At 36.0% G+C, this 7,369-nt stretch overlaps 1 long non-coding RNA gene across 1 annotated transcript; it reads left to right on the top strand.

The window, feature by feature from the left end:
* Positions 1–4,448: 4,448 nt before the first annotated feature.
* On the top strand, positions 4,449–6,652 carry LOC124162875. The gene is made up of 3 exons (XR_006865696.1): positions 4,449–5,116; positions 5,532–5,624; positions 6,382–6,652. It is a non-coding gene; the product is annotated as an uncharacterized LOC124162875 (long non-coding RNA).
* The last annotated feature ends 717 nt before the right edge of the window (positions 6,653–7,369 follow it).

Genomic DNA, 7,369 nt, shown 5'->3' with positions numbered 1-7,369 from the left:
GTTTCGCCGATGTATAGTTCTTCCCTCAGGTCTGGCAAAGAATTCGGTAGACCCCTTCCACTTGCAGTGGAGTTCTATCCTTGTCGGTTTTTAAGAGATGTTTTATCTGCACGTGAGGAGAGAAGGTAGCTCTTATCTGGAATTTTCGTAGGATAATACCCATTATGTCATTCGCCTCCTCTATGTATGGCAGGAAGGCTTTCTTCTGGTGAGGTCTTTTGTGGATGAGTTTGCGGCTTCTGCGGTGTTGTTTTTGATTACGTTCTTTTTGATGACTTTATTAAATTTTAAAAATTATTTACCTCTAGCTTCCGTCTCTCTTCGGCAAAGTTGTTCTGGTCACCTATCGTGTAGGAGCGGTGATTGAAGGTGTTGACCACGCCATTTATTTGGGCTGGGCGATGGTGAGATCAAGCGGGCAGGTACTGATTTGCTGCTTTTAGCGCCGGTATTTTTTAGTTTTACCTGGTTAATATTTTGATAGTCATATACATATAATTTTATGATTATAATACGAAACAATTATGTCTGGCATTAAATGTCTCCTGGCATTTTCCATGTGTATCTTCATGTCTGTTTAAGAAAACGGATTATCATGTTAGTCCCGTAAAAGTACCTTAACATTGAATATACTGAATTTTACATTTAATGCGGTATCTTCATACTTTATCTCTTTCCGTCCTTCTCTTTTTACCGGAAGGTTTTCGGAAAGGTAAATTCATTTTTCAGGTTGGTTATTGATATCATCACTTTGAAATTGAGTAGGAAGTTGATGCATATTGATATTCAGCGTATATAACGCTTTTTTAAAGCTTGCACATGATATTTTATGCATATTTTTCAACTTCACATATGCAACATAGAGAATGTGTAAAGAATAAGGCGTTGATTATAAAATTATCATCATCATTAGTGAAAAATTCCAAGAGTGGTTTGACGAGGCTCTCCATTCTTCTCTCCTGTCCACCAGCCTTTTCCTAGCGATGTATTTCTTCCCTTTAATGTATTTAATAGTCCCACTATTACCCATGTATCTCATTCAGACACGTACCTTGCCCTTCTTCACTACCACCGGTCTTTCGAATATTGTTTCCATCAGGCCATCATGCCATACAATCCAACAACGAAGCTTAAACAGAAAGTAGTTCTAGACGGAATATAGTTAAGGTGACATCAGTTATCCCTTTAGGGAGCGTAAGCGACAGCCCAATGTTTATTGCATACATTCTCCTTGATTCCATTGATGGTTATCTCAATGTAAGCATATAAATTACGGGGACAGGGAACACCATTGTCTCATTCCTTTTCCTATTCTTGCTCCTGCACAGTTGGATCTACTATATATATCTATTTGGTTCTTATCCTAATTGTGCACAATTCTGCAATCATTGTGGAGGTATCCAATTTATTTCTGAAATATAATCATTTTAATCCTTTCCACTTTATCAAATGTCTTCTACAAATCGAAAAATATTTTGGATATCGGTTTTTTTTCTTCTCCATTCTCTTCTTTATGAGCAGCCTAGGAGCCTAAATTGTCTCTTGTGCCATTGTTTTACTAAATCAAAAATGGTCCAAAGTTTCTTTGTTATATTCTCCTATAAATGATTGTTGTCAGTGGCTTCGACGCATATGTCGTCAGGCCTATTGTCCTTAAGTCTTCGCACTTCTCCGCTTTTTTTCTTTTTGGGCAAAGGAATGATGATGTTCTTCTGGAAATCACTGGGTAAATCTCACGTTAATTATATATTGCAGATAGTTTCATGAAATTAAGACCTTTTCTCCTGCTTTTTCACTAGCTCTGTTGGAAAGTCATCAATTCCTGGGGCTGTATTCTTTCGCAGGCCTCTTATTGCCGAGTCAAATTCCGATCTTAAGATTCTCGCTCCAATGTTATCCTTTTCGACTTCACTTTCCTCGTCGATAATTTTTGAGCTGAGTTAGCTTCTGTTGTATAACACTACCAGGTATTCTTTCTATCTCTCGGCTTTTTCTTCGCATTCAATCAAAATAATACCATAATTTTCCTTTATGGTATAAAACCTTTTACTTTATGCCTCATAATGGTTCCTCACTATTCTGTACGACGCTTCCACTTTCCCTTGAATGAGGTCATTTTTCACGTCCTTTGAATATGTTCATCATTCACGCTTCTCTAGCTTTCCTCTCAAAGTGACAAATCTCGGTCCTTATTCTCCTGTTGAAGCCCTGTACTTCCCCAGTATTCACATTCTTATAATTTCTTCCTTTTTCAATGAGGTTTAGGACTTCATCCGTGATCCATGTTTTTTTCTTAACAAGTATTCTTCTCCCTAGAACCTCTCTGGCCCACTCCTAAAGCCCACTTTTGATATTTTCCAGCTATTCTCCACTAATTTCTCAGTCTGATTTACACCTATCTTGCTCTCCACTTCTTCTTGAAAGGGCTGCTGATATTTTGGCCCCTTTGTTTACTCAAATTGTTATGCGTTTGATGCTGGTTTCTTAAATTTCAGATGACATTGCATCATCACTACATTATGATCACTGACAACTGCCCCAGTGTAGCTCATGCATTACTTTATTTGGTACCTAAACCTCTGATTTACTAAACATGGTCTTTTTTACATCTTTTTTTGACTCCTGGAATTTTACATGTGTATTTTCTTCTCATATAATTTTTAAATAGTATTCTGGCAACCGCTAATTAGTGTTCTGGGCAAAGTACATAAGGCATTCTCCTCTTCCATTTCGATTTCCTACGTTATATTTTCCCATTATTCCTCAATCTTGGCATTCGCTGACGTCAGCGTTTCAATCACCTAAAATAATAATGTTTTCTTCACCCCTTGACAGTTTCATTACTTCCCTGATATCATTGTTGGCGTCTTCCATCAATTCATCCTCGTAGTCAGTCGTAGGCATGTACACCTGTACCTCTACGGTATCTACCGGCTTTGTCTCTAACTTCACCGTAACAATCCTCTCATTGTACTGTAGGAAGCTTTTCACACTCATTCCGGCGCTCTTTCTGAGCATTATATCAACCCCACCATTATCGTTTAGATATCCTGTGTGTATAATCCTAGAAATTACCCTCCAAGAGTCTCCCTCCTTTTAGTAATTTTTCATACCTTAATGTGTATGTTGAAGGAAATGGTTACTTGGAGACCGGAAAAAGAAGGCGGTGAATCTTTTTCAACACGAGTATTGGAGCAACGTTGGATGTAAACCGAACCCTCCCGCCATGGCAAATGAATTACGATCAATTAAACATCAATATTTTTTCGATATATTTGTAATTATCAGCTATTATTTGGCTTGGTTATTGTTTTATGTGACTGGTCAGAGAAGAGAATATCAATGTAAAGGAACATTAAAAGAGCATGAGGCTGTATAAATTTTGTATTTTTCCAATGACTGCTTTATTTAATTTCCGCTTTGCATATGCTATTATCTCCACAATCCGTCCTACGGAAAGAGGCCTCATCTGTCGATAAAATATGAGCCTAATTAAATTCTATTTAATGCATAAAATACTATACTAACTTTTTAAACATCCTGGCCATTGTTCAATACTACCAGGATACATCTAATCACAGTCCGTAAAATTTGGTTTATTGAGGAATTAATATTTATTTAATATCTATCGAGCAATAGGCTAGCAAAGTTTAAATTCAATAAAGACTTTTTCTCATAGGTATTTTCAGACTTGAAAACTAACTTGAAATCTCTTTTTTCTTCTTTGCAGAATGAAAGATATGGGAAAAACTGTCTCCAGAACAACGGAAAGTGAAATCACTAAATGAAGAAAATCAAGTCATCGGCTGCACAGAAATTAAGGGAAGAGATAGGCGTCAATGTTGGTGGTTGAGTGATAGGCTCTTCATCGCTAGGAGTTGATTTGGGAGACTGACGAGTTGGGGGACAGTTGTGCACAATCCTCTGGCTTTATATTTATGCGTCTTTTCACATACATACACATTTACACATTAATAACGCAAGGTACGAATCAAGGTATAAAGGTACTGGAGATCTCCTAGGTGGTACGAACAGAATGCAAAGAGTCAAAACAGACTTGGAGAGAAAAATATAAACACATGGTTAAATGGTTGCAACTAATCAAAGGTTATGATAACTGGTACCAAATAACGTGATTGAGCAAAATCACTAAGGTAATTGGCCAAAAACAAAGATGAGAAAATGATGAAAATAGCGCTAAAGGTATGGTACCGAAATGGTTACAAATATAGCATGCTTAATAAACCGTTAGTATGGTTTACTTAGATAATGAGCTCAAAACGAAAAGTTAGGTAGGGGTATGTGTGTTATGGTTAAATTTTCTTGTGTTTTGATATTTGGACTTTGGTTTTGTTTTGGGGAGGGTTGGGAGGGAAGTGTTATGCATAGTTTTGTATGTGCGTACTAATCCTACCTCTCCACAGAATGAAGCCATCGCTGGATTTGAAGAAAAGAAGACAGAAGAGGACCGCAACAAGAAGATAATGCGTACGTTAGCTTTGATTTGGGCTGTTTGGGCCGATTGAATTGCGTAACGTAAGGCTAGGTGATTATACGCGTGCGTTATTTTTAGTCTTTTGAACCAAGGTTTGGTATTCACTTTAATCCATAGCAGCGTACAGGAATGGGACTTTCACTTGCTTTAAGTGCAAAGATACCCCTTGTATGCTGTCGTGGAGTGTATGCAAGGCTTTGGGGATATATATTGCAAGGGTATTTTATGTTTGTATGTGCATACTAATCCTATCTCTCCTCAGATTGTGAAGAGCAGAAGACAACGACCGTGGAAGACATCGATAAGAAGACAGCGAAGTCATCTTTGGATTTGAAGAATAGAAGACAGAAGACGACGAAAGAGGACCTCAAGAAGAAGACAGTGAAAGTGTTAGCTTTGATTTGGGCCATTAGGGCTGAATAACTTGTGTAACGTAAGGCTAGGCGTTTAGAGTTTGCTTTTTGGGGTGTAAGGGTTTTTATATGCTTGCATGTGCCTACTAATCCTACCTCTCCCTAAGGCTCAAGTCATCCCTGGATATGAAGAGCAGAAGACAACGGTCGAAGAGGACATACAACAGAATGCTTCTTGTTTTCATGAGAAGTGCGGCATCTTATTGTAGTAAGATTACAGTCTACTTTACCTCAAATTCATATTTTGTAATACCTCACTTTGAAATTAAAATCCTTATTAACTTGATTAAATCAATTTATTTACCCAGTGAATATCATACTCTTTTTAAAGAACATTAAGTCAATTTAAAAGTCAAAGAATTAAAGTTTTTTTAACTTTGGGTGATATTAGAAATAAATTGCAAAGGTCTGTGAGTGCAAATAAAATTCTCTCACTAAATAAACTTTACATTTGTCAATTTTACGATTTATCTTAATTAAATATATCGTTCTCTTGGTAATATTATGCACAGTTATCATTTTAAATAACTACAACAATCATTTGATATTTAAATGCTATTTATTGTCTTTTCACATTTTAAATCCTGAATTTCTGTTAAAATACGCAATTTTTCTCTCCATAGCTATTCCCAGAATGGAATTCCAATTTGGGAGAAGACAGAACTGATCTGGAATAAGAAGACTTCGGAACGGATTAGGTACGACTCTACATAACGGTAGGAATGGGATTCACTTATTTCCTTTTCAACTAATACACATATTTTTTGATACTTAAAATGAAAATCATGCTTATCTGGCTCATGCATAAATAACAGTTAGCCACTTAATGACAACATGTAGTTTTGTCTTGGTAATACACGAAATTTGGTAACTCTCAAGAGCCGAAGACTGGTTCAGAAAGGAAACTTTCATTGTAGTTTCCGAAAAGTTTCTTTGTATTTATTGAAATCTTTAATTTAGATTGGATGATGCTATTCGTCCTTTTTCTTCTTAGACCTCGATCTAATTAATATTCTGTGTTCTATCGTAATATGAACTATTTTTAAATGCTCTAATTTCTCAAATAGTTTGTTGGAATTAATGCTTTCGAGTGACATTTATGTTACAACACGTCTACCCCCATAAGTAATGGCTATGCAATTTTATTACTTCAATCATAGAGTGTGCTTCAATAAATTAAAGCACAAGGTTATCACAGTGCATTTTTTTACAAAATTTGATGAAAAAAATTATGCAGTAATACATTTTGCCTTAACTTATTACACTCTCAACTTCCTTTTCTTGAATTTGGAATAAATGTAATCCAGTCATCTTCAATTTTTTCAATGATTAAATTTACGTGACTCATCCATTGCTTACTAAGCTGGTCTTTCCATAGTTATTCTTATTTCAACTTTAATTTTTTAGACAGAGGGGAAAACCTCGACATGTTAGTAGTATTTTTAGTACAGGCGTTCCTTCTAATTACAACAGGTGATTCTGCATAATGCTGCCTTGTCGTGGAGAAGAGGTGAATCGAAGTATCTCTCAAGAGCCGAAGACTGAAGAAACTGAAGAAGAAAATGGCCTGGAGTCGTGTTTTATTCATAAGTCCGCTGTGGACTATTTGAGTGTGCTTTTTTATTGCTGTGTGCTTTATTGTATTGTCTTTATTGTAATTTATTTGACTTTTGCATGTGTGATTGATGATTACGAGATTATAATGACTTACATTCACAAGATAAACAAAATATGTTAGAATGTTATGCTTACGTGGAAAAAACTGAGAATTTTTTGCAACTTATGTTGAAATGTTTCATACGTTTATATTCCTTGAAAAACCAAGTAGTGTAGGGGAAAATAGAGAATATAAATGGTGCGAGGAAACCACACTATGTTGCATTCAACTCACTTTGGATTTAGGTATTATGTGCATAGAGTAGTGATGGAATCTTGGAAAAATCTGAATGTTTCATGCATTATCAATGTTTGAAAAAAAATTCTTTTTTAATTTGAACTGAAAGATTGATAACAATTGATTAGGTTTTCATTTTCATGCTGCATATACTTTCATGGACTCCTCAACTATCATTCAGTTCCTAATTAATGTTCAGTCCTCCTAAATAGATTTGTGAAAGTATGTAAGATACTACAATGCAATGGTCGAATCGCGAGTCCTTTGCTACTAAAATTTCTGCGACTGCCTATCTGGAAGCAGCCCGTGAAACTAGAGTAAGAAAGGGTAAGACAGAATTAGAAATGCTTGCCATTGAAAATCACAAAGATAATTTGCAACGAGAGGCAGCCAACCTGTTTTAGGTTATTAAGATATTTATCAGAAAATTATAAACTGACACGTAGAGTGGATACGGTGGGTTCGGGGGGTTATATTTTTGCATGTGTGATTGATGATTACCAGATGATAATGACTTACATTTAGACTACAGTTCCACGAGCCACTCTCAGAGGTCAGAATTTCGTG

The sequence above is a fragment of the Ischnura elegans genome, chromosome 7 (genome assembly GCF_921293095.1).
Source record: "Ischnura elegans chromosome 7, ioIscEleg1.1, whole genome shotgun sequence".
NCBI lineage: Eukaryota > Metazoa > Arthropoda > Insecta > Odonata > Coenagrionidae > Ischnura > Ischnura elegans.
This window is presented reverse-complemented; position numbering and strand designations above follow the sequence as displayed.